We start from the raw sequence: 20,543 nt of genomic DNA, 5'->3' as shown, positions 1-20,543 counted from the left end.
GAAAATACAACACAACCAGGAGTAAAAATTTGAACAGTATCACAATTACATGGCCAGGAAGCAAAAGCTGGATTTTCAGTTTAATAGGAACAACCAATGGTATAATATAGAGAAGAGGTACATTTCTAAAGGAACTCCAGATATAGAAATGTTATGGTCAAAATAGTCAAGAATGACTACAGAGAAATTTTTCATGGAAGGGCAGTGAAACATTTCTCATGGTGACCTTCCATTTCTTTAGGTGATGAAGCTGGACAGTTGATAGTTAACTTAGCACCAATTCTCCTTCAGTTTTTTGTGCAGCATGGCACAGTGTGTGACCTTGGGAAGTTAATTAACTACTCTTTGCCTCAGTTTCTTCATCTGTAGAATGTAGATAAGCCTATGTCACTGAGATGATGTCAGTATTAATCATTAATATTAAGTTTTGCATATTAGTATTTAACTACATGAATTGTCCAATGTCGATAAGTATAAAATATGATATGAAAAATGATCCATAGTGAGTTCTAAAATTATAAGGAGGTCTTCACCAAATTTAAAAATATGTTAAAACTTTTTCCTGGAAGTTGATCCTTATTTATCTTTTAGATATAGCTAAAATAAAAATTGTTAGAAATGGGAAATATAGTATCTGGGTAGCTAAAATAGTTGTAGCAATCTTAGATCACAGGACAATATGAAGAGTCTATATATTTCAAGGATTTCATAGTAGTCTTATGATAAGCACTATTAAACATGTCACAAACTACATATTCTCTTTTGGAACTAATTTGTTGAAATAAATCTATTGGCCATGAAAAAATAATAACCAAAATGTTAGTGCTTAGCAAAAATTGAAGATTTTTGTTAAACAGTCTCCTTTGGCTCGTCCTATATCTAATACATTTTTCATGTTTCATAAGTACAAGTGAAAGCTATCTGTGATGTAGTAAGCCAACTGAAGATTTCTAGAAGTGGATTGTTTTGCATTCCATTTTTTTAAATAGGATGAAGATGGCCTTAACATCCCCTCTTCTTGATTAAACTTTACACAAGCTTCTTCTTGACTTAGGCCCCTGATCTCACTTTTCTTAGAGCATTTACTTTAGAAAATTGCAACTAAATTCTTTCTCTGCTCCCTTTAGATGTAAATTTTCTCCTAGCTTTTTGCGAATTTACAACCCAGGAATGTTTTTCTCAAAGACCTGGGAGACATCCCTTTGAAATGTAATCACTGTAGGAGTAAGTACCCCTCTCTCGCAGTCTCTGTGGTAGGGTAGGCACCTAACTCAATAAGCCACAATCAACAAACACAGATGGCCTAATCATATTTATCAACCTGTCCCACCCCAGTCCTTCAATACTTTTCCACTAGCTAAAACATCCTCTCTCTCTGCCCTCATTACCTTTTGTTTCAGGGGAACTGAATTCAATCTCTCTCTCCCCTATTACAATAGTCTTGAAAGTCTTCCTTGCCTGTTTAACTCCGTCTGTTGAAAATTTTCTTTGACAACTGAAAATCGTAAATTGTGGACACATTCAAAGATGATTCCATGAAAGTCAGTATTAGAAAAAAAAAGATGGGATATGTTACTTAAAGTTTTATTTTCTACATTAAGCATTTGGGTTATGAATTAAATAGAACCATCTTCAAAATTTATTCTTGTATATATCAAAATAATTGCATATTAAATTTTGAATTCTTAGAAAATGCTTAAGTTCAAAGAAAATCATAACTTTTGGTCTCTGTTTCTATCTCTTAAAATATGCTCATTTGTGGTATTATTTGAACTATCAGGAAGTAAATTCTAAAACTGATTTCTTATCCTGCTTCCACGCAATTGATGTTCTATTCAGGAAGGTAGGATTATCTGTTTAAAAATGCATTAACTTTCACATAACCTCAATAAGTTTACCAAAATTCATTTTAAATTTATATTAATGCTGTGAAAGCTTTGAAATTGCTGTCCAACAAATTATTCACAGAGGTATTCAAAATGGCTCACTTCTGTGTTTCAATCCTACAGGGTTGTTACTGGAAAACTTACATGTAGTTGAAACTTTGATTAGATTTCCATCTGCCAAGTAAATAAATATTAAAAATTTGGCCTTAATAAATTAAAATAAAAATTTAACCTACCATCAGAAATTAACATAGTGTAGGGAAATATGTATTGGGCCATTTTAGTAGCTTGTACACAATTCTAGACTTAATGGTTCCTAAGCCACAAGAATATGAGCTAACCATCTATACTTTAGAGGACAGCTTCTCCAACAAAAGCAAAACAAGCCTTGTTCCTACTTCTTCACTGTCCTACCAGTATTTTCTGTAAATAATTATCTAAATGTCAACTGTAGGTAATTTATATATTAAAATATCTTCATGTACATATAGTTTGTGGCCTAAAGTATACATTTTCCTATAAATTACCAAAAGTAGCTGATTTGTGGGCCATAAGGAATATTAGAGCACCATTAAAGTAGTGTTTTCTCAGTAACTGTGCATTGCAAAGTGCATTATTCCTATATATGTTGTGTTCAGAAAATATAAACTTAAGTTCTACAAATCTCCTTATTAAAAATAAAAATCATGAAGAAATAATGTAAAAGGAATGTAATAATAATAAAAGAATATTTTACCTTGATTTACTAGTTAAATGGATAAAACTTGAATATTACAAGATGAATGTGTTCCTGAGACTTATTTGAAAAGGTGAACATGTTTTAAATTAACCATATTTGAAAAGCAATAAGATAGTGCTCTGCATAAAGTCAGTCATTATGAAAGCTTTGCAAAGGAGAGAACACTTTTAGTAAAGGAAAGTATCACTACATAAATTATTTGGTTTGAGTTAAATATGAAGACTAAGTGGATAGTGATGCATGTAGGTTTAAAATCCATGGCATATGTATATATAGCATGATGGAATGATGCCTTAGGAGTATAGGTGGTATTAAGTGTTTCAGTTGACACAGGAACAATGCATATCAGCAATATGACATTGTAAAATTCAAAGAAGCAAACAAATAAAAAAGACACATTGAATCTTAAACTATATTGATGGAGAATTAAAGAAAGTTACAGTCCCAACATTCCTTTTCATTGGACTATCCTGATGATTGTGGTAATTTCACGTGGTCATAACTGCAACATTTCCAGGGTGATTATGAGTCTTGAAAACACATAATACTGCTTTTTCCTAATAATTTAAATGTGTGTCTTTAGCCTAAACCTAAAGAAACAAGAAAGAGTTTAGAATAGAAAACAGTCTTGGATAGGGTTGTCAGATGAAATATAGAATTCCAAGTTCAATTTGAATTTTAGAAAAGCAGTAAATAATTTGGAAGTATAAGCATGCCTGACACTGCATGGGAAAAATGCATGGAACATACTTATGGTAAAAAGTTATTTGTTGTTTATTTGAAATTCACATTTAGTTGGGTATCTTTTATTTATTTATTTATTTTGCTAAAGCTGGTCTATATTTTGAAAGACCTTTATGTGGGAAAATGGGTTTGATTTATTTGATATATTTTCAGTAAGTAGAATAACAGCAGGAAATTATAGGGAAGTATAATTAGGCTAAAAAAATCACTAAAATACACTAGGTTCACAAAACTGGAAAACAAACAAAACACAACAAACAACAACAAAACAGAGATTTCAACTTTGGAAATGTTCAAGCAGTGATTGTCAGTGACATAACAGAAAAAATTCTCTTTCAAATGCAACATTGACTCAGATGATGACTCCAGAGTCTCTTGTGATTAAAAGATTCTATAAGTAAGGTTGGAATGTATCAGATTTGATAATTAACCCTATTTCTTAACCTTATTTAGGGAGTAGTCACACTTCCTATTCAAAGCATTTTCAATAAATTACACATGATATCCTATGACTCTTACCATTATTAGAGTAAGTAAAATAATTCTGTGTGAAAATAGGAGTAATATTCACTGTGGAATTCAAATGTTGTATCATTTACTTAGTAAACTTTCATTTCTAAAAATTGTCCCTAACCTTTTAAAAACAATGATTAAACATTTGATTTCCCATTTGAAAAACTGTTCTACACTAAGGTCCTTAAGAAATGTTTCAAATCATTTTTTTTCAGGATATTCATAAATTCCATTCTTGAGGATTATTTGTTTACTTTTCAAAATAGCCTTTGATTTACTAAGGTAAACATAAACCTATGATATATTTTACCTAAAATTAAAAAATAGAGTTGTAAAATCAAAATCATATAATTTTTAAATCCAGTCCCATAATCATAAAATTAAGTGATTTGAGTGTCATCATATTTTCTAGGGAGAATTGGAAGTGTTAAATTATTTTAAGTATTAAAGAATGGATTTTGTTATGACTATGTGTGTTTCTAAAATGAGAGTCCAGATTGAAGACAGCCTAACTTAACTAGTAACCAAGTATATATAAAATGAATAACTGTAGGAGTAAGTTATTTAGAACTTAGAAAGAATGATTAAATATGTATATCATATTTAGATGACAAGTGTTTGTGGAGATTGAAGGAGATGGTGTCTTAAATCTTAATACCATTTTGTTTTTTCATTGCACTGGGTAATTGTGTCCCACTTCAATTATATTGAGTATTATTTCACAATATGTATGATAGCACTTTAAACCTGAAAAGCACTTCACAATCATTGCTAATGAAAACTATTTATTAAAATTATTTTTTCTTCAGTTGTCATATTGAGTTTAAAAAACTTGAAATTTCTTATGACAGAAAGAAACAAACCAAAAAAGGGACTCAACAGCAGAGATGCCAATACTTAAGAACAAAACTGTATCTTCCAACAAAAAGCAACAAATAAAAATTTTACTGAATAAAATTAGTTCAAATCAAGAAGTATTTACTGAATTCCTGTACGTGTTAGATGAGATGAAAGACTGGTGATAAAGATACAGACATAAAAAGGCATGTTTCTTGTCTAGCAACAGATGATGTAGTTAAGGAGATAGAAAAGGAGTCAAAAGTACTATAGGAAAAAAGAGATGGACTTGATCAACTTGCATTTGGAGCACTGGGGAACATTCTTAGATAAAGTCTCATTTGAAGGGTAACTTGGATGAAAAGATATTTTCAACAAATAGAGATAAAGAGAAGTGTTTTACTAAAAGGCAAAAATATGAGAGTGTGGCTGAAACATAGACACATCGTTGTACAAGGAGGGGAAGTGAGTGTCTTGTATATTCTCAGTGGGTAAAGAAATCATTTACAGAGACAGAGGGAGCAGCACTGGTGTCTAAATAACTACACTACTTGGGATTACAGCCTTCTCCATGAGTTTTCTGCTATGCTGGGCCAGAATTATAGTGAAGGCATTGGAAGAGAACCTGATTGTACTGGGAGAAATTTCCACCAATCAGAAGACCAAGGCAACTAGTATGAGTCTCAGCACCTTGTAGATAGCCAGCAATTGCTCTACCATAGACAAGGGGAAAAATTAAAGCCAGTGAAAAATGTGTGATAAATGTAACTAAAAATATCAAGAATCTAACTTGAAATAAGTTATTCCTTTGAATATGGAGCAGTTATATTGTTACATTCATGATCAAAATGACAGATGCAGAAAAATACTGGTTATCTCAGATATCAAATATCACTTCAGGGATCTATTTTACACTTCTTTTCACTCTGACCAAATATAAACAAATGCTTTTTAGAATTATTAAAATAAATTGTATTTGACATATAATTTTGGATACATTACTGATATGAATTCCATGAAACACTAGTCTTGTGATATGGTTTATGAACAATATTTTATAAGGTCAAATAACTTTTGTGATTATTAAGTTCAAATAGGGCTTAGAGAACCGCTATAAACACTGTCAATATGAGTCTCAGAAATTTACAATAAAAGAAAACCCATCTTATTTTAATTTAACACTTCCTAAACATATGTAAACAGTAAATCTCATTTTTAAAATAACTAACTTTTATTAATACTCATGGAACTACTGGTCCTCTCAACATAATTTGTGACACACTGGTAAATTGAATTCAGGTTCTTCAGTCTAATGCTTATGAAACTAAAGATTGTAGGTTTCAGTTATACTGTTTATATAGAAAATATGTCCACAATTAAAAATAAACCAAAAAAATAGCCATTCACTTGTACAAAACAAAATAAACAAATCACCTCCAACAAATACTTCTCCTGAAAAGATAATAGATCCCAAACAGTCATTTACATGGTTGTTACTTTTCAAAAGGTACAAGATATTTTTGTCTAGGTCATTTCAACTTCCCAACTTGTGGCTCTGTCCATGTTTTGAATTGCATCCTGATCAGAGAGGAAAAGGTGGAAAGAAAAACGGAGAGAAAGAGAATGAGAAAGAGGGAGAGGAAGAAGGAAGAAGCAAGGAAGGAAGGAAGGAAAGAAGAAGGAAAGAAGGAAAAGAAAGAAAGGCTAGAAGCTTGAAATATAAGTCAATGGGAAGAGTAATCAGACACTGTTATGACATTTTCCTGAAAATGGGAGAGTGGATCCATTTACTCATCCAGTCTTCATTAGGGAACATATGATAGTCTATTACTCAGAGTGAGAAGGAGAAAAAAGGTATTGATATGGGAGAGGGGAAAGTAAAGTGAAGAGCAAAAACAGTTGTTTCAATTCCTGAGCAAATGCTTGGGAACTATCTTTTATTTCATTATTAGAGGCTCTAAAGGAATACAATATTTATATGAAGCATTAATTGGTGAAAAAAAAAACTTAAAACAATGTCCTGCTTTTAAAAAAGCTATGTATTTTGCGAATGGTTTAAATATAACTCAACTGCAGCTATAAAGGGAAAACATTTTAAATAGTGTAATCCTCAGCCAATCCCCAACAATTTTCTGAATTAGATAGAAAGGAATTTGTATCCAAGGACAGAGAGAGAGAGTGTAGCAGAGAATGGACAAATATCACTAATGACCAGAAGGGATTGACTGTGGTTTATTCATACCAAGCAGAATGAAAAATCAATTCAACGTTTCACCAGAAAGCACGGGAGTTTTTTTCATGCAGTAGCAAAGTAATCAGAAATGTGGGTTCCCAGGAGCATTTAGTCATCACAGATCTATAGACTGTGCAAACAATTGTAAAACGTGGAAGGAGAAGAGAACTGAGAGAATTACAAAAGCAGTGAAAATAGTAAAAGGTATATCACAGAAGAGGTCTTATGCTGATTGCTAAAATTTACCCCAAGTAATTGCAGTGCCAGCGCAACACATTTGAAACTTCAAAACTTATCAAATGGTTTTGTTGAATTTTATTTGTCTTTTATACAGCACGTTCTTATTAGTTATCTATTTTATACATATTAGTGTATATATGTCAATCCCAATCTCCCAATTCATGCCCCCCACCATCACCCGCACCACCCCCCCACCTGCAGCTTTCCCCCCTTGGTGTCCATATTTTTTTTCTGTACATCTGTGTCTCTATTTCTGCCCTGCAAACCGGTTAATCTGTACCAACAAATGGTTTTGTTGAGAAACCAAATAGCAACTATTTTCTCTTAAATTAATTGGAAGAGGCCAAGAAGAAAATGTAGTACAGGTAACAAGACTGAGAATCGTAGACTGTTGAAGCCAGAAGTAACCTTAAAGACAAATATTAACAAATGGCCTGAGAGTTGAGACTTCTCTAATCATAAGCCTGAACTAATTAATTAAACATGGGCTCAAACTTAGGTAATTTGTTTTATCCCATGCACTGCAGTAGTCTATAAAAAGAGACATTCAAATGAGATGAATTCCAAACTTCACTTCTGCAAAAACTTTCTGCACTCAAGGTTCAAACCTATTGCTCCCTTGTTTTACCCTGAGATCCATGGATTCCTTACATATTTATTGAATGCCTATTATGTCTGAGGAATTGTGCTTGATTTGGGGGACAATGAAGAGTCCAGGCTCTCATGAAGCTCAAAGTCAATTTTTTTTTTTTTTTTTGCTGTACACGGGCCTCTCACTGTTGTGGCCTCTCCCGTTGCAGAGCACAGGCTCCGGACGCGCAGGCTCAGCGGCCATGGCTCATGGGCCCAGCCGCTCCGCGGCACGTGGGATCTTCCCGGACCGGGGCACGAACCTGTGTTCCCTGCATCGGCAGGCGGACTCTCAACCACTGCGCCACCAGGGAAGCCCTCAAAGTCTATTTTTAATCTCCATACTGAGAGTTGCATATTTGCCTTCTTTCCATTTCTTCTTGGTATTGAAATTGATCCCTACGGAATATGGTAATTTATATATTGTTTTGTTGTGTTTAATCCACTATTATTTATAGATTGATTTATTCCTCCTACCCAAGGAAATAGTAGCAACTAAGCAAATAGGTTATCTTTATATCATATCTGAGCACACTGAAACTTAACAATGAGGTATGTTGAAAATACCGAGTACCAGAAGCGATACTGTTACACCACAGGGATTAAAAATACATGTTTTGGAGTCACAGAGTATTGAAAGAGAACATTGACTCTATCTTTTTAATAATAACTGCTAAACATTTATTGAGTGCTTCCTCAATAATATGAAAATTATTTTGGTTATCTACTACTACCTAATAAACAATCTTGAAACTTAATGGCTTGAAGCAACAACATTCATTTTATTCACTGATCTATAATTTGGGCAGTGCTCAACAGGGCCAGCTTGTTCTTCTTTCATTCAGCAATATCTAGGGGCATTCAAAATCTGGGTCTAGGATCATCTGAAAGTTTTTTCACTTATATGCCTGGAGGTTGATGTTGCCTGTCATCTGGATCTGTAGCCGGGGCCATTGGAAGGAACACATTCACATGGTGTGGGCTTTCTCATGACATAGAGGCTGGGTTCCACATATCCCGAGTGAGGGATTCAGTCAGAAGCCATATCAGCTTTTATGACTGGAATCAGAAGTCAGGGAACATCACTCTCAATGTAGTCTATTGGTCAGTGCACTCACAAAGGCTGCTCAATTTCCAGTGAAGGGGGGGATAGAATTCCCATGCTGATGAAAGAGTGACAGGTCTTGGAAGAATACAAGAACCAGAAATGTTCAGTGTCTTCTTTTAGAAAACACAATCTGCCACAATCCTATGTCCCATTACTATAAAATGAAAAATGCAATTCCCCACTTGCCGAAATCCTCCCCAAAGTCTCATCACATTATGCATTAGGCACAAACTTTATCCCTTTCATACAAGTTGGTGGCATTTCTGCCAATAAAATTTTCTTAGAATTTTGTGAGTTTCCTATGACTTGTATTGGAGTTCACTCCATTAGACAAAAGCCTTCCCCATAAATATCTTGTCTAAGGAGATTGTTAAAGACCCTGTAATGAGAATTTTATGGATAAATCTGTATATGTACAATCAGATTTTATTTTCAATTGTTAACCTTTAAAAGTAAACTCTGGACAATATAATATCACCAGATGTAAGAATAAAACTGTTGAGGAGAGTGTTTGTCAGTTATACATGTGAAATATGTGATAACGATAAATTATTCCTCTCAGTATGATTCATGCTGTTGACAGGGAATCAATATTCAAAAATGGAAAAAAAATTAATTAATCTGTGGCTGTACACATTTTGCTCTATATATCCAAACAGCACTTGAAGAATATTAGTTGGGCTCATGAATATTAAGTATTCTCATGGTTTATTATGGACATATGTTCTGTATATCTTCTGTTTCCCCCTCTGGATTTGTCCTCCATAATTGTCAACCCTGCTTTGTGGCCAGGGAAGATGATTTAAATGAACTGGACTGGTTCTCCTGCTCCTGATTCTACTACAATATATCAAAGGCACCAGTGAGAGATAGGATAGAGAGTATAGTCATGTATTTGTTTTCTCTGCAGCCTCCCTTCCAGGTCTCTCTAAACTGACTATACATTTAACAACACTTCTCAACATCTTTCAAGGGCCCTCTCCATACACTACCTTCTTGAGATTTTGGTAATTTGTCCATCCCTTAGGTTCTTCTGTCCCGTCAATGTTTTTGGCTCTTAATATCAATAGAGGACTTTACAAAACTCTGTTGTATATGAGGATAACTAAGGGATACAATCTCCAATGTAATGTGGGAAACAGGCAGGTAAATAATCAGCAATAAAAGAAGCCCAAAAATCCTTCTAAGGACACATGCAAGAATTTGGGTGGAAATCATTTTTAACTGGGTCTTAAAGAATAGGTAGGATTTTAAATGTACTTAAAATAGTTGGTTGTATTATAAAGCAGAAACTAACACACCATTGTAAAGCAATTATACTCCAATAAAGATGTTAAAAAAAATGGTTGTATTTCCTAAATTTTTATACCAACATTACATGGTAAAATATAAAATCATATATAGCTGATAATATAATTTCAAGGAATTTTGAAGAAGAACATTCTAGGTAGGAGAAGTACTAAATTAAAGAAGAAATTAGCATGTTCTGAAATGTGGTTGTGAAACAGGGTGAAATGTGAAATTGTGTGGAACATAGAGCAGGCACGATAAAAATAAAGGAGGACAGCTTCATGATGCACTTTCATTCTTTTTTTTTTTGCGGTATGCGGGTCTCTCACTGTTGTGGTCTCTCCCGTTGCGGAGCACAGGCTCCGGAAGCACAGGCTCAGCGGCCATGGCTCACGGGCCCAGCCGCTCCGCGGCATGTGGGATCTTCCCGGACCGGGGCACGAACCCGTGTCCCCTGCATCGGCAGGCGGACTCTCAACCACTGCACCACCAGGGAAGCCCCACTTTCATTCTTTAGGTCATAATTTATTGTCACCTGTTCCATAAAGGCTTTTCTAACCATTTCACCTAAATTCTGTTTTCCCATCTTTAAGACTTTCTATTCCCCTTTCCTGTTCAGTATTTTTATGTAGCATTTATTGTAACCTAACCTACACTATATTTAATTTATTTATTTTATTTATTGCCTACCTCCCTCTCTACTACTGTTTAAGATATAGAACCTATGACAAAATACTTTCTGTCGATTTGTGTAATTTTGTATCCCCATTGTTTTTTAAAAAAATAGTTTTAGACACCAAGTGGTCACTCAATAAATATTTGTTATATAAATTAATTAATGGAAAACATATTTTTTACTACATTAAGTCTATATATACAAAATTAATTTCTAGGTTGTGCTGAAAAAAAAAAACTAAGTATTTCTCATTGATTCCCTCTCTAATGAGTGTGTAAATCACTTCTTTTAATTATTTTTTTCCCTTCTTTATGTTTTTAAAATTGGTTATTGAAACTTTGGAACTTGTCCTATTGCTGGACTCCTAATGTTATAACCATAGATTTTGAGAGTCTCATGATTAGTAGGATAGTACGTTTGTTAAGTCAAATGTGTTCTTTCCGTCTGATGATCTTAGATTTTCCCCATCTCTACTAATGACTCACTTGTTCTGATTTTTTAAAATAATTTGTTACTTTCTTAAAACATCTTAACAGTGTCCTGTCATAGAAATTTGCACTCTAGCAAAAATCATTCTCACAAGGATCTTTTCTCTTGTAAATTCATCACCTTAATACTTAGGATTAGTTTTGGATGAGATACTTGATCCTTTAGCACTAATTTGTATATTACTCACTACTTTGATCTTAATTCTCCATTGTCACCTATTATTTGTTTTTCTAATAAGAAGCATATTGTCAATCAAGCCATCTTGGCTTAAGTGAAAGGCCTTCTCTGACTCTCTATTTAAGTTCTCTGACTATCCTATCTGTCATATCCTGACATTCCATATTGCCCTTCTGTAAGAGAGAAGAACAAACCTGACTCCATATTGAAGGTAACTTCTTCAGGACACTAGTCCACTTCTTCCCAGTCTGTTGGCTTTCCAAATAAAGTCACTATTCCTTGACCCAACAACTCATCTTTCAATTTATTGGCCTGTCCTGTGGTGAGTGGTATGAACTTGGGCTAGGTACCACTTTTCTTCTTCACTATTTTTCCATGTCATCCATCAATGTGACTATATTTTACCTGTGCATGCAGTTCTAGTTCAGCTGTTTATTTTCCCTAGCACTTTGAAAACATTTCTCTGTTTTTCTTACCATCTATTGATGCTAATAAGAAATTGGCTGTCAGATCATTTTTCCTTTGTAGATTATCTATCTTTTCATTATGGTAGTTTTATAGTATTGTCCTTGATATGTCTATGATTTTTTGTTTTCTAGAATAAAATCTTTATTCTCCTATTTTCTTTTTGGAATTAGCTTTTATTATAATAAATTATGTCTACCTTTAATTCTGAAAAAGCATCAGACATTACATCTATTAATATTTTCCTCTGATAACCTATCAATTTTCCTGTCCTTAAATATCTACTTGATCTATGTTGTCTCCTCACATTACTTTACAATTCTCTTAGTTACATTTTCATAATTTTGTTAATCTCTTTATGCCATAATCTAGGTGAATTTCTCAGTATAACCTTCTAACTTACTGATTATTTGAATATATCAAGTCTAAATCTTTAATTTCAGACTATATTTTTATCTCCAAGATTTATAGTTTTTTGTTTATATTCACTTAAAGTATACATATGTATATTCATGTATACATATATATGTGTGTGTGTGTATATATATATATATATATATATATATATATATATATCCTATGTTTAGTGAGTTCTTGATTATGTCCAGACTGGAGTTTAAATTTCAATAGCTATATTTTTTTCATTTCCAAGATTTCTATTTTTTTCATATTTGTCTTTCTTGTTTAATTTCTTTAGATTATGTTTACTAATTTATTTTATTTTTGAGTATCAGCATTTCATTTATATATTTGATGCATTACATACATTAATTTTTAAGTATTAGAGATGCCACCATTATTTTCATTTCATTTAAAGAAAGTAATTTTCAAATCATGTTTTTGCTATCTTCATTAAAACATACAATCTGTTAGTTTTTTTTCACATATATGGAATTTTGCTTTGCAAGATCATTTTAAGCATCAGGTTTTGACCTTTAAGTTTTCCTCTTTCCCTTTGTGCTCTCCCTCTTTTTTTTAGTGGTTTTATGATTGTTCTCCAGAGTCCCCAGTCCTGAATCTTGTTATGTTTTCATTTCCAGGGGCTCCCAACTCACAGACATCTGGAATGGAGATATTCCAGACATGTCCATGACACTAATGCCCAGTGGAAGCTTGACTCAGGGCTTCATTAGAAGACACCCTGTGTTTTCTTCCCACTAAGCACACAGCTGCTGATAAACTGTAGTTCCAAGAAAAGGTGTGCACCAACTTATTTCAAACTTTTTTTATCAATAGTAAGTCCCACATCAGTAAAAAGCCAGGCTCTAGTTTATCATCTTTTGTAGAAAGCATAAAGCAAATTTCCCAAGCTGCCTTGGCCTTTTCCAACTTGGAAATCAGTGAACTGTTCATGACAACTGTGCTTATTATTTTGTTTCTGTTTCATATATGGTCATTAGAAATATTTACTGTGTTAAGCATGATTATATTATTTGAATATTCTCTCTTTGTAGTCTTAGTGGTATGCATCTGAACAAAGACAAAAGTGTGTGGTCCTCAAACAATTTAAACAGAACCTGTCTTTTTTTTTTTCCAAATGCTGTTTTATTAGATTCCTTTTTTTTTTTTTTTTGCAGTACGCGGGCCTCTCACTGTTGTGGCCTCTCCCGTTGCGGAGCACAGGCTCCGGACGCGCAGGCCCAGCGGCCATGGCTCACGGGCCCAGCTGCTCCGCGGCATGTGGGATCTTCCCGGACCGGGGCACGAACTCGTGTCCCCTGCATCGGTAGGCGGACTCTCAACCACTGCGCCACCAGGGAAGCCCAACATAACCTGTCTTGATCATAATGCATCCCTTAACACATTTTAGTATTACATTTATAAAACTTAACATTATAATAACAGTAAGTCAGTAGACAATTATTCATTGTTTATACTATAATGGAGGCAAAGGCCAAGTCAAGTAGAGATATAGACAATGAAATGCTTACATCTACTTAGTATAAACTACTTAATTAAGTTTCTCTCTTAAAAATATAAAGAATTTTTGCCATGAAGTATTAGTAGGAATTTGCCAAATGAATAGTCAACAGCAGTGGATCTAAGGGAAAAAAATTAGCATGTGCAGAAGAGTAGAGCTGCGAGAAACTACAGCCTAAGACTCACACCCTAATGACCAGTAAGTTTAAAGAAACCGAGAATTTCTTCTCCAGTAGATCTGGCAGTTAGTCATATTGAAAATTGCATTTGCCTTCGTTTTGTTTATGTGAACATCTGTGAATCAACTACTGGGATTAGTATTTATTATTTAGCCTGGGACAAAAGTACACATCTATGATATAGAGATGGGAACCAATCCCCACTCAATTCATACAAATGAGAAATGAGGGTATTTCTTTTTTTTCTTTTTTTTTTTAGAAAAGAGAACAGATGGAGATGCCGCAAATACAGCAAATATTTATTAAGAGAGTTGTTAAATGTGGCTGTAAACATATATTGATTACATAAAAATTAATACTACTCATTCTCAAAAGTAGACTAAAAATGAGATTCTGTGTACATAATCACATACTTATGACATACACACGTTTTCCATTTGCAGATATATAGAACTGTGTTTCCAAACACCATGTTTCTAAACCACTCTTTTATATTGTTTAATATAAGTTGTGTATTTATCTGTTCATAAATTCCTAATATCCACATTAAACTTCTTGAGGAAATCCTTGCTTTATTCAGTTTTCTAGGTACTTACAACATATATGTCCCATAAATACTAGATAAATTACTGCTTATAGTGTTAACATTCACATATATTCCTAAATAAATATGTATCTAAATAAATGTTTGTATATATACACATAAACACACACACACATGCATACCCATATGCTAACCTATTTCCAGCTATTGCTGAAATAGAGCTTTCCAAAATGATGAGTATTTTGCATCGGCTGTTTCAGTTAATAACACTTTAAAGGCATTTATTTCAAGAAAAAGACACTAATTGTAAGGATATTTAATGACCTAATTAAGAGCCCATTTTACTAACTGTAATATTAAAATTGGAGTGAATATTCAAGTAAGTTTAAGGACATGATTTTATTTTATGGTGTATTATTTTAATATGTGCCTTTGCTTCTATATTTTGTAAATGTTCTCCAAACACATCAATCCTGTATTATTGACCTCTCTCCCAACTCTGTTGACCCAAATCTGTGTGATTTCTACTTCAATTAATTTTTTTTTTAAGTTAACCTCTTCAGAGATCGCTCCCTGAATCTTCTTACATTAAGTAATCCTGGTTTCCTTTGAGACTATCTTATATGGGCACTGCTTATCTTCTGCTTTTCTTGAAAAATGAAGAAGTGCTGTCAATTTTCTTTTCTATCCACTGTCCCTTGAAAAATATTTTTTTAGCTTCACGCAAAAAGAGACTTTGTCCCTTCGAGGTTAATTACACCTAATAATATTACCATTGTCCTGCTGTCATTTTTTTATTGTTACTAACTTATCCCCCATCACTTATGTTTTTTATGAATATAATTATCTTTACCTTAACTCTTGTGATCATCCTTCTTATCCCTTGTTAAACCCATTCTTCCTTTTTCCTCAACACAATCCATGGTAGCATTGAAGGAATGTCCCCAAAATTTCATGTACGCCTAGTTCAATACTGCCCATGGCAAGACAGAAGGATATCTTTTGCATCTATGTAAGGAGTCCTGTGTGTTTATATAAAGTCTTCTCCTGGCCTCAACAATATCCACAGCAGAATATGTGAGGGGTCCAAGAATTTAGGCTTCACTAAACAAACTAATTATCCCCCACCATGAATATCTCCCAACATTGGATTTGGGGAGGGGGAAGCTGAAATAATTTTGTATTATTGAGTAGGCCATCTATCTTTATCATCCCATCTGGCCCATACATACAGAATATCTACCTCATTATTATAAGATAGGCTATAATTTGAGTTATCTTCTTCCCCTGATAGAACAGTAAAACTGATTCTATCATGCTGTAGTGTTTGGTATATAAGTCAATATGAAGACTCCAAAGCTCCCATGTCATCCTTCATCACCCAGATTAAAATCCCCATATGGTTTAGTTCATAATTTCCTTGATCCTTTGTGTCTCTAGAACTTAGTCTTTGTCATCAGCAAACTCTCCCATGTTCTGAACTTCTTTTCTCAGTGCTCTGGAGATAGTGATTCCCTTACAGCTCTATCAGTTGATTTTTTTTTTCTCTCTCCCTCCTTTGTTGCACAAAGACATGAGAGTAAGGTAGGTTTTCTACCTGTATATAATACTATTTCTATGCTATTATGACTCCAATCTTAATTGAAAAATTAAAACAAAAATAATAAAAACAACTCAGCTTCTTTGAAATCTTAATATCCTACAAGTCACTAGCTTTCACACTGAAGTAATAAACCATACTTCCAATCACTCCCTCCCTCACTTTAGTATCTGTCTTGTTTATTGTCTCTATCTTTGTACCTTTCTTCTACTACTCTTCCTATCCATTTACATTTCTCTCAGTGTCTATATAGATGATTCATCCAACAATATGACCTCTTAGTTTTGTATTCTTCTTACTTTCGACAGTTTTGTTTTCCTCTCCACCTCAGTCACACACACAGCTTAGAACCTGCATTAACAGCAGTGGTACTTTTTCCAGCATAATGATTTTAAGAATTTCACCTCTGCCACAATCTGTCACCATCCATCCCTCACTCTCACATTTCTCCATTCTCACCCATAGCCCAGTTGTGGGTCTTGATACCTTTCTGTTCCATTTTCTAGCAAATAGGCAGTAAGAATGAAAAGAGTCATTGGTTTGATTTTTGGAAGTGAGGAAGGTCTGGAAATGTTGCTGCCTACACAGTCAATATGAATAACATGTGATACTTGTAATCAAGGTTTTCTAATGTGTTGGTAGAACTGTCAGCCAGAAAAACAAGTATAAATCAAGACCAAACAAAGTTAAATATCTAAATCATGTAAAAATTAGTTTAACTGCCTGTAGAAAAAATATATTGTGACTTCAACAACATAGATATTTATTCTTTCACAAATAAAGAAATCTGAAGAAATACAGGTCATGGCTGGTAAAATAGATTCACAACCACCAGTAACCAAAGCTCCATCTTTGTTCCATGATTTTTAGCTGGAATTTTTATCTTAGATTGCGACATGGTCCAAGATCCTATGGAACTCTAGCCATCATATCTGAGTCCCAAGCAAGAGGAAGGGTCAAAGATATTTTCCCCAGTTAGAAAATTATACAGACAAGTGTCCAAAGTAGTCAAGAAATCTTTCATTTTGTGATTTTATGACTATTTCCTTAAATCTAACCAAAGCTGGCTTCTCTAAAATAGGATAATTTAAAGATCATCATGTCTACGTATGGATCATTCAAAATGATCTGGGTATATGACAGCAACTGCCCTTTAGGTTTATATTTTCTTTTTTATAGTGTAGTTTCCTTTTAATACATGATCTAGCAGTGCCATTTACCTAAGCATCCTAGCACCTTTTGTGTATATTACCAGTGAAAACTTAAAGAACTAGTGAGCTATACCTATACAGTTTTATGTTATATTTAATGATGCATAAAGTCACTTAAGGTCTCAACCTTTTCATATTTAGGCAGATTTAATTGTGTTTTGATTCTGAATTAATTAAATGCAATTAAAATATTCTGAGACATACTGGAGACATATTAGCTTATATCTTAAATGATGTCATACATTTAGGAAATGTTTCTAGAAGAAATTAGAAACTAAGTCTACACATTAATACAGAATCCACACTTTAAGTTCTACTGAAAATAAGCAAATCAAACACAGATAAACAAAAATTTCAATTAAATAGAAAATATAATCTGCTTAACTTGAAGCTGTCACTCAATAAATTCTTAAAATTTTGAATCTTACAAGGACTGGCTATAATTCATTAGACTTTTATACATGGTAAAGTTTTGAAACAAACATTGCATTCTGGTATAAATTTATTTGGAAGAAAATTCTAGGTTTGTCTCCCAAATAAATCCCAGTAAAAACTGTTCTACTATTTCTCTTGAGAATTTATGTTTTGAAACATTATGATTTGCTTTGATGGTGCCATGGACGTGTATATTGGAAACAGATATGTTGGGATTTTCTTTAAGTTTCATGATACAAGTTTTTTACCAAGTGATCTAAATTTTGAATATAATATTATTCTGTTATACTTTTAACATTTATCATATGCATTTGAAAACAAACAGGCAAATAATCATTGACAGCCAACAAAGTTAAAGATTTTTACATGGTTTGCTGTTGAAAGAATCCAGAGAAAAAAATTATAACTAGGCATTTAGAAAAACTTTTGAAGTGCTCTGAAGTATAACAATAAATTATTTTGCTTAAGTTCAAAACAGTATCATTTAAATGGTCTGTAATTAATCTAATCCATGACATTAATTGTCAAATGTACTTCATAATGGAATAGCTGTCATGGCTTAATTATTATGCTTTAGGTAATACTATCTCCTTCACGTATTAACTCCAGTGGATTTAATAAGAAAAAAAAACATACTGCAAAGCATAAATGATCAAACCATCATCACATTTTCTTTCCTTGAATACTTTCTCTCAAGAATCAGTGATTCCATAAAATAGGGCCCATCATAGCTTTGAAGGAAAAACGTCTCTGAAAGCTACCCTTCCAAACTTGTGTATGTGCCTCGTCTTTTATTTTCTTTTTATTTTCTTGTCCTTCCCATCAGGTCTCAGGTCTCTCCTTCCACTGATTCTCCAGGTCCTTCCCCACTGACTTCCTACCTGGGCTTCACACTTTTTCTTTTTCCACATCTTACCTGTCCTCCAATTCCTCTATAAAATCACCAGAGACCTTAAAGATAATGGAGCTAATCTAACAAGCTAATATAAAATGTTAATAAATTATGTGGGTTTGAGATTTTTACTTTGATGATAGGATATCTACCATTTAATAGAAAACATCAAGCCAGACAAATAGAGGAAAAAAAGACATTTTAGGGCATTGCAGTGGCACTTAAACCACAGATGCACTGGCTTATCTCATTAGAGTCTTAAGTTGATGTAGTCAAAAATTTGGAAGCAATGTTTTCAAAGTTAATCAGTTAATACCCTAACATAGAGAGCATTTTTTTCTGAAGTTCTATGATTTCCTATTTTGTGGATCATAATAAGTAAATTATGCCACATTGTCTAAGTTTATAGAAAATAAGGGGAGGAAGGCTACACTGAGAACTTTGAATGTTTATAACTGGGCAAAAACAATGTACACAATATCTGACTTTTTTAATGATGCAGTAATAGAAAATATAACTGAGGCTACTTCTTTCTCAAGGCAGCTATTTCAAGGTTATCTCTAGAGCCTCTCTATCCAAAATAATCCCATATAACTGTTTAATCTCATGGACATGTAGAATAAGGTGTGCCTATCTACATAAGAGGCATAAATGCCATGGCTGATTCAACCTTATCTAAGAAGTAATCAAGTGATTTTTTTTCTTCTAAGTAATAATACATACCCCCTCTGGTAGGCTGCCTTGCATAAAAAAGTTCCTGATAATATGTACTTTTATGTGTAATGATACAGGAAGCAGCAGGAAGATGTCACATGTCTTACAAATAAAAGTGATAATGGTGGTAGACCAAAGTAAAATTGGAAGATACACATTATATTCAGAATAACTTTGTCTCATTTCTATATGACCAGCCCTAGTCTCAGTGTGGGCACTGTTTATTGGCTTGGAAAAACCCTGGATTGACACGGAGCTTTAATAGATGTGGAAGTCACTTTCTAAGTGTGCCTGCTGCGTTCCAGTCAGGAGATGTCAATACTTAACTAGCTCGGGGTTTGAGAAAAAAACTTAACCTTACCACATGCCATTACAGTTAGTTAATTGCTGTGACCTCTATCATAGATTGTGATCATCGTTGATATTTTCTGTTTAGAAAATAAAGAAATGACTAATGAATGATATTTTTATGAATGGTCAGGAGAAAACCATGGCTTAAATCCAGAAGACCATCATTTTTTTGAAGTTGTACTTTGACAGGCAGGCTGTGGAAATGATTTTCTTAGGCTCTCTTCTGACCAATTCATAGAACAACTGTGATCAATCAGTTGTTTTATGGAATTGAGTTACTGGTACCATGTCACAACAAACTGATTAAATTCTCCCAGAAGAAATTATCAACTTTATTGGGACTAATGGTATATAAGATCTTAAGTTAGAAAGTTGTTTTCATTCACCCTTCAAGGAAAAGTCTTGCTTTTGAAAACTCAGCAAAACTGATTTAATATTTTCAGAATAGGCATTATCCAAATGGTTCATGACACCATTTTTCACATTTCAGGATATCAAAGGATATTATTGTCTTCTTAGTATAATAGTGACAATCTCCCTTTCAAAATATTTTACTAATTAACCCATCTTGCTACAAAGTATGTTATTGGCTCCCTTTCTTCACATGTTTATTTCTCCTATTTTAATATACTTAATGTAACTGTTTGCCCTGATCTTTGTTTTTTCTTGA

The sequence above is a fragment of the Lagenorhynchus albirostris genome, chromosome 18 (assembly GCF_949774975.1).
Source record: "Lagenorhynchus albirostris chromosome 18, mLagAlb1.1, whole genome shotgun sequence".
NCBI lineage: Eukaryota > Metazoa > Chordata > Mammalia > Artiodactyla > Delphinidae > Lagenorhynchus > Lagenorhynchus albirostris.
Note: the sequence above shows the minus strand (reverse complement) of the source record.